This window comes from Gossypium arboreum, unplaced genomic scaffold, assembly GCF_025698485.1.
Source record: "Gossypium arboreum isolate Shixiya-1 unplaced genomic scaffold, ASM2569848v2 Contig00171, whole genome shotgun sequence".
NCBI classification, from domain to species: Eukaryota; Viridiplantae; Streptophyta; class Magnoliopsida; order Malvales; family Malvaceae; genus Gossypium; species Gossypium arboreum.
Window position 1 is genome coordinate 299,274 of NW_026440299.1, and position 8,763 is coordinate 308,036.

An 8,763-nucleotide genomic window follows, 5' to 3' on the forward strand; every position below is an offset into this window, starting at 1 on the left:
AATGGCCAATTCCCTTATCTTCTAGGCATAAACAGATTCAAGAAGAGAGACTGTGGTAAGTGCTCGAACTCTAAACGATTCCTATAGTAACTGTTGACAAAAGCCAAAACCCCTATAGTTTAGGAGATGGCCGAATGTGGGTATAGGCTCTATTGAGTTTTTCTTTTAATTTTTTTTTATGGTTTTTTTAGTGGAGGAGCAGCAAGGCATAGAATCGACTTGGATTAGTTTGGATCATCGGAGTGGCTAGAGCTAGTCTTCAATTTCGGCAAAGGTAAGGTTCTTAAGGCCATTATGGAAGGTGGCCGAATGTGTAAATGTTGAAATTAGATGGTTCTCGATTTGGTTCAATTATTGTGAGCTGATCTATTAATGGTTGATTATAGGAGAAATTGTGTAGGAGATCTCGTCGAGGAATATCACAAAATAGGTGTGTAACGAACCCTTTTTCATAGCTTAAAACGATAAATGCGAAAAGCGAAATGCCAAAATTACGGCATTTCGAGGACTTGTGAACAGCGAACACTCATTGGTTAGTTAGATTCTCTAAGTTGATGATCGGGATCGTTGGAGCAGTAAACACGATTTTTGGCATGACAAGAAGTTGGGCCTCGAGGGGAAGTTGGGCCCAATGGGCTTTCGAGCCTATTTGGGTAAAATTGGTAGAAAATGAAAACCTGTTAACTTGTGCATTAAGACTGGTAACAACATTATGGAATATAGGCTAAATGGGCCTAGATGACAAAATCGGCTAAGTAGGGCCCATTAGGGGTTTTTTGGCCCAATAACTCAGTTTTGCTAAAAATGGGCCAGAATCGCTATTTAAAACATATGAATTGTTAGTAACTAATAATGATCATGGAAAACCCTAATATTTGGTAAAATTATGAAATTACCTTTATAATACGGAAATGATTGTTTTGCCCTAAGTAAAAATGACCATTATACCCCTAGGGTTTAATTATAAATTTGATACGTGGGATATGATATACATGATTGATATGATATGCACATGATATGTATGAAGTGCTCATGATGAATTCATAAATGCATTGGGTTGGGTTTTTATATGGATGGAGGAAGTGCAAAGGGGCTTATGCCCCAGTTTATTGAAAAGGGCTTATGCCCCAGTTTACCAAAAAGGGCTTATGCCTCAGTTTATTGAAAAGGGCTTTGCCCCAGCTTACCGAAAAGGGCTTTGCCCCAGTTATTAAAAGAGGCTAGGCCTCCAGATATATGATAAAGCAGCTATGTTGCTAGTGGTGTGTTGGTTTGTGTGGGTTGAATCATTCCCCACATGGTGTGTTGGTTGGTACGGGTGGAGAGTAGCGGATGGTGGGTCGAGTAGTCTCACCAATTGGGCTTGCATTCATTCTTTCATTGACATTAATCGTGATAATGAAATGGGCCTACGGGCCATACCATTTACAGTAAAGGCTTCGGCCCAGTGTTATGAAATATGGAATATGAAAAGGCTTTGGTCCAGTATATGTTGAGATTGGATTTGGGCTTAGGCCCAGTAGGCTGATATTGCTTTGGGCTCTAAAAGGGGCTTGTTACACATTGAGTTTCCAAACTCACCCCCTTTCTTTAACCTTGCAGGTGAGCCTTGATTTGGGGACTTGGAGCCGGAGGGGATTCAGAGTGGCCACAGTGATCGCCTTTGGGCTTTTGAATAAGTGTTTGGTTTTCATAAAGTTTTCTTTATTTATTATTTATTTTTGGGTTGTAATAAGGCCATTTTGACTTGATTTTCTTTCTTTTCTGGGATTATTTTATTTTTAATAACTTTAATCTGTTTGATAATAAATGGGCTAGACTTAGGACGTGTTTTCAAAATGATAATTGTTTTCAAAATAACACCACGCCACGATTATCCGATTTATCAAAGATTTCAACTTAAATAAATTACAACTCGATTTAACCAAGTGTGGCAATGGTTGTGGGCATGTCTAGGATAGGATCCAATTGAAGAGCTTGGTACTTAAGCAGCCTTCATGGCTCACCTCCTCTGTTACGGATTCCTACCTAGTGCCCAGCTTCCATTCACTTTGTTAGCTTAACCAAGTCGTTTTTTTAAAACACTAAAATGAAACATGGATTCTTATTTCAATGTGGCACGTCAGATTCGGCCATAACATCTAGGCCGGGTTTGGGGTGTTACACAAATTTTGCATGTTTTGTGTTTTGTGCAATTTGGACTAAATTGTAAAAAGTGTAAAATGTCAGGGGCAAAATGGTAATACGCCCATTTATGTGTTTTTGGAATAAATTGAATGAAATTATGTTTGAATGAGTTTAATTTGAATATGTTTAGATCAAGAACAAAAGAAATCGGAGTTGGATCGGGGGAAAACCAAAGTTGTCGAATAATTGTTCTGTTTCGATTATCGTTGTTCGAGGTAAGTTTAAAAGAAAATAAATGTTGTAAATTTTAAATAATTACGAGTTATATTATTGAAATGAATTATGTGAAAGTATATATGTGGTAGCCGAATGTGTATATTCTTGGGAGCTATGTTTACAAACTCAATTAGACCAAGATACGACGTCCTAAAGCACCGTACGAGCCTTAGGAATAGCTAGGATACATATGTCATGACATAGGATTTTCGATATGTGATTACGTGTACGTCCACGTCTGGGACATTGGCGTCGATATGTGATTACGTGTAAGACAACGTCTAGGACGTTGGCATCGATATCAGATTACGTGTAAGACCACGTCTGGGATGTTGGCATCGATATGTGATTACGAGTAAGACCACGTTTAATACATTGGCATCAGTATGTGATTCTAATATATGTGTGCGAGTAAGACCACGTTTAATACGTTGGCATCGATATGTGATTTCGATATGTGTGTGCAAGTAAGACCACGTTTAATACGTTGGCATCGATATGTGATTACGATATGTTTGTGAGAGTAAGACCACGTCTAATATGTTGGCATCGATATGTGTGTATGAGTAAGACCACGTTTAATACGTTGGCATTGAAGGTGATTCTGATATGTATTTACGAGTAAGACCTTATTTGGGACAATGGTATCAATATGTAATTACATGTAAGACCACGTCTGGCACGTTGGCATTGTCTAATATATGAGACTATCTGAGTATCCTATTTAATTCTGAATGATTCAACGGGCAATGTTAAGTAAAGACCGAATTTGAAATAGGATTAAAAGGTACAAGTATGTGTTAGCTAATGTATTAAAATTAAGGTAAGTTTTGGTGTTTGAAGTGATGATATGAGTCATATTATAAAGTTGGTTATATGCATATTGAATGCAAATCTATATTCGGCAAAATGATATAAGTATGTGATATTAAATTGTGAAACATTTGTATACATATATGAATATGTATATATATTCGTCTATATGATGATATTATGACTGGGAAATAAATGATAACTTTGATAATGGATATATATGTATTTCGGCCAAGTTAAAGTTGATACATAAATATATATGTTGTATATGAATTTGCAAGTTTGAGATTAAATGTGATTATGATAGCATGAATTGGTTTGGTTAAATTGAGTTGATTATGTCATTGAGATGTTTATTTGCTTATGAATTACTAAGATGTGATAGCTTACTTTGTGTCTATGTTTGCTTCTGTTTTATAGATTTTGGATACTAGTTACGGGCTCGGGGATTGTCAGCGAAGTCTATCACACTATCGTTTGTTTATCGGTATTTTTAAAAGCTAAATTTCGAACCTATGGCATGTATAGGCTATACTACTTTTCGGATATGTTTGAAGTGTTGTATATAATATGCCATGCGAAAATGGCTAATCTTGATCATGGTTCTTGTGTGAGCTAGGTTTGGTTTGTATGCTATGCTCAATTGATGATTTTATTTGGTTTGGTTGAATCAGTTATGATATATATATATATAAGTATGAATTATACTTGATATGTTACCTATTGTTTAATGATTCAACTATGTCTTGTATTTGATAGTAATGATTTAATTTGGTTGATGAATGTATTTAGTTAAATGTTGAATTTAGGTAATGAAATTATTGAATTGATGATTCGACAATGTTATGTATATATATATGTGAAACATGTTTTATTTATTTTTGCCATGTATTTTGGTAACAAGGTGATTCGGTTATGGCATGTGATAAAAGTGAGTTCATTATGCTTTCATTAAGTGAAGAAATGAATATGAATTATGTTAGTAAATTAATCATGATTCGGCACTTATATATATAAATATAAGCATATGATGTGTTGGTTTGATATATATATTTATATGTGCTTATCCAAACATGTAATCATTGAATTGGTCTTGAATATGACCTTTATTATTTTGCAAGGTAAGTGATATTAACATGTTTATATTCGGTTTTGGTATTTTAAAGTATTAAACAAGTTTTTGCTATTTTATATGTATATATATATATACATATTTGTGATGTGTTTCATGTGAAATGTATATTATGGTTAATATATGGATTTGATTCTACGTGAGATTACATGCACATAATGTGATTGAGTAAAGTTGAAAGTGCACATTATAATAAACATAAGTAATAAGCATGATTACATTCGGCTAAGGCTTTGTAAAATGACCAAATGAATAGTAATTTAAGTTATAAGGAATCATGATTGCTTTTATGCAAAATAGGTGAATGTGAATGGTTATATGTACTTTGATGGTTAGACCATTCGGTGTTCTTTTAATATATGTCTAAATTGATACAGGACATTTTAGTCTTCCGAAATCTACTTAGATGAACTTATAAGTAGACTTGTTTATGATTTAGCCATTTGAAACCATATATATATATAGTAATGTACTTATGTCATGAATGATTTGGTTAAATTTATTATATCCTTATTGTGCGAATAGAGTTTTCCTAAAATGATATGTACTTAAATATGTTCACTTTATATAATTCATGTACGTAATAATTGATGGAATTATTTATAATATATTTGATATGTGCATATGCTATGTGGTTAAAATGATATATTTGGAACTATTTACTTGTGAATTATATAACTGGATATATGTTTGAAAAATGTTATGATATGATTAAGTAAAGAATTTAAATTAGTTATATATGTTAATATTTAATTGTTTTAAGAGTTTGAGCAAGTGTACGCATATGATTGTTCGAAATTTATGTCTTGTCCGGTAATACCTCGTAACCCTATTTCAGTGATAGATACGGGTTAGGGGTGTTACAGGTCATGCCTTAATTTTTTAAATTATCTATGCATTTTTAGGAAATAAATGAGGTATTGGTTTGTTGGTTAAGTGTTACTGTAACGTTTCTTGAAACCCAAGTTCAAATCTCTTCTCTCGCATTAGTTTTATTATTTTGCAAATTTTGCCTTAAACCCTAGTATGTCACACGCCTTGTTTTTTAAAATAAATATTTCAAATTATATCAAGAATGAGTTATTGGTTTGATGGTTAAGCATTAGTGAATTTATCCTTGAGGTCCTAGCTTCAATTCCCATCCCATGCAACTGATTGAACAAAACTGTCGCTCCTTTCAACTGATCGAAAAAATCATCAATTCTCGGCAAGGGATACCAATTCTCAATCGTAACCTTATTTAGTTTTTGATAATTGATACACAGTTGAGACGATCTCGCCTCAGTGATGAGTCAAGTCATTGAAGTTGCCCGATCGTAAAATTGAAGAAGTATCGTTCGAATTGAAATAAGCTGGAATTGGCTAAGAATAGGCTTTAAACAAAAGGGTTTGAAGTATTTTAAACATGATAAGTATATGGTTTCGGCTAACAAGAAATAAGGTTATATTTAAGTCGATGAATGTGGATGGAATAGAAAGGCTCAAGGTTGAAGAATGAACCAATACTATATACAGTATTGACTCGAGACTTATAAAAACACTTGAGATGGCAAATGATAGAAGATAGGATCTTGACCCGCTATCTAGGAAGATAGGAACCAAAAATTTCAATGGGGTGAACGCCACACTAGGTTTAGGAGTGATAAGTACAAAGAAACAGAATGACGCTACTTGCAAGCTAGATAAGTCAAGCCGAGTCGAAAACGAATTAAGAGAGTTGAAAAACTCACAAATGTTATAAACATTCAACAATGAGCAAAAAGTCTCCATTACATAGAAATAGCAAAGTATTTATAGTTAGAAAACTAGGCTAGTTGAATAGGCACTTTGGGTAGCCTAATGGATAGCATGCAGCAACTTAATGAGCTGAAACTTCTTGCCACCTTCCTAGAACGTCCCTTGAAGGTTCCTTGAAGCTTCCTAGCATGGTAGATGTTGACGGGTAGATTCTAGAAGCCTTCAATAAGCTTAATCTAGTTATTAATGAGCTAGACTAAGTTACGTAATGTTTACAAGTCTTTTGGTGAACCCTAGGCCTAGGAGACTGCAATAGACAGTCCATTTAGTCTTCCAATTCAGCTTAATAAATGAGCTGACAAATTGAGCTTGAGGTATTCAATGATTGAGCAGCTGAAGAACTTTGATTCACTTTATTAATTCAGCCTTGGGTAGCCGAATGAGCTCCAGCAAACTTAATGTGCATTTAGGCACACAAACAGCCTTGTGTGTGAACTCTTGGATCCAAACGGCCTTATGATATGAAAGGATAGATTTGGGTAGCCACCATGGTGTGAAAATGTTGTGAGCTGATGGGACTTAATGTGAATAGCATCTTGGCCATTGAACTCCACGAACAGCCACTTGGAGAAGCTCAAAACAGCTGCTAGTCTTTAATTCTGCATCTTTCACTTGACCAAGTTCATTCTCCTCTCTTTAATGTCGTTCCAAGCATGTACCTGCACCAAATAAATTCAGCAAATTAGTTCCCTTTTAGGACACATTAATTCGGCTTAAGACATCATAAATTCAGCTGCAGCAAAGACAAATTTAATGACTAGATTCGGCTGGACATATTAAATAATAGTAGCTAATAAATTTCTTCTAAACTTAACACATTAAAATTAGCTAATAATTATGTATGAACTAAGACACATTTAAACTCAATTAACATGTCCAGAATTCTGACACATTAAAATGCAAATTAAATTATTTGAGCTGAATTTAACTAATTTAGCTAACATACTTATTTTATTCCAGCAAATTAAAAAAGCAAGCATTGAAGAAAAATAGAAATGTGCTCAATTGAGCTAAGTTGAGCTGAATTAAGCTCAATAAGCTAGAATTCAAGTTGAATCAAGCTCAATAAGCTAGAATCGAGCTGATCAGCTTGCATAAAATTGCCATGCACGCTTAGTGAGCTGAATGAGTTTGTAATTAAGCTTCATTTTGTACTTAGGCCCCTCAAGCTTAGGCCACTCTCAATTACGCCAAGTTGTGCTGTAACATGATGCAACTAGGTTCACATCATTCCCTCCCTCTTGAAGAAAATTTGTGTAACAGCCCGTTTTTGGGTCAGATCGGAACAGTGGTTTTGGGACCACAAATCTGAAGTCAAAAATATTTATTTTATTATTTTGATAAGGTTTACAGTATGATATAATGTTTGTGACAGCCTTAAAACGACCCTAGTCGAAATGTGGTTTCGGGACCACAAAACCAAGGCATAAAAATAATTTAATATTTATTTTATTGCCTATAATGTGTGTTAACTCATGTGTGATATTTTTTATGCTTTGATTTAGAATTATAGATGTGAATTTCACTAGAAAGGACCTAGTAATAAACTTTGAAAGTATGAGGGAAATGTGTGATGACTAATTAAAGGATGCATGCAAAACAATGGACTTGCATGTCAAATTTCCCCCCCCCCATAGCTAGTGGCCGGCCATGACAAGGATTTATGGGCAAAAATCATGTCATGAAACATGTTTGGTAAATGGGTTATGATGGAAAGAATAAAATAAGGGTATGGAATAAACAATTAATGTTAGTAGATGAGAAACAAAAAAAAAAAAGTGTCCATCTTCCTCCATAGCTTGGCGAATGTCCTAAAGGAAGAAAGAAAAATTTTGTTCATCTCTTTTCACTCTCTTGTTGGCCGAAAATACTAAGGTTAAGGAAGGAGTTTTGCTTCATACTTGGTTTGGAAGAGGATTAGGAAGAGGTTGGCTAAACTTGCATCAAGATTAAGGTATGTTTGAGGTTCATGCATGTTTTTAGTTGCTAGCTTAATGTTCTTGTTAGCCCATGGTTCAAATCCTTGTTATGTCATGGGAATGAAATTCGGCCAAAGTGAATGTGGTGTTAATGCCATTGCATGTTAAATAACAAGCTTGAAAGTGATACATGTGATGGAGGATTGAAGATTCTTAGATTTTCTTTTAGCATTTTTTGAATGAGATACTAAGTTCTTTGTTTCACCATGACCAAATTGAAATGGTGTGGTGTTGTGGCATTCGCCATGATATATCCATAAGTATAATTCATGCATGTTGCATGGTAAGTAAGATTTAAGCTTTGGAAATGTGTATATATTTGGATATAAGCCACTTGAGAATTCGGCCCTTGCACCTACATGAATATATGTTTGCACATGATGGATTGGTATGACATATATACTAATTCAAAGTGTATATTTGCTTGTGATGATGTGTTGATTATGAAGTAAATAAGAGATGTGCAATGAATTACGATATGTAATGTGTTAGTAGTAAAATGTATGCTGTTTTTTTTTGTGTGGTATTAAGTGTATATTCGGCCACATGAGGGGTAATTAGTGTGCATGCATTCGGTTTGAGGCAAGCATATTGATGCCTATTCTTGGCTTAGAAAATTCGGCTAAGAGGAATATTAAC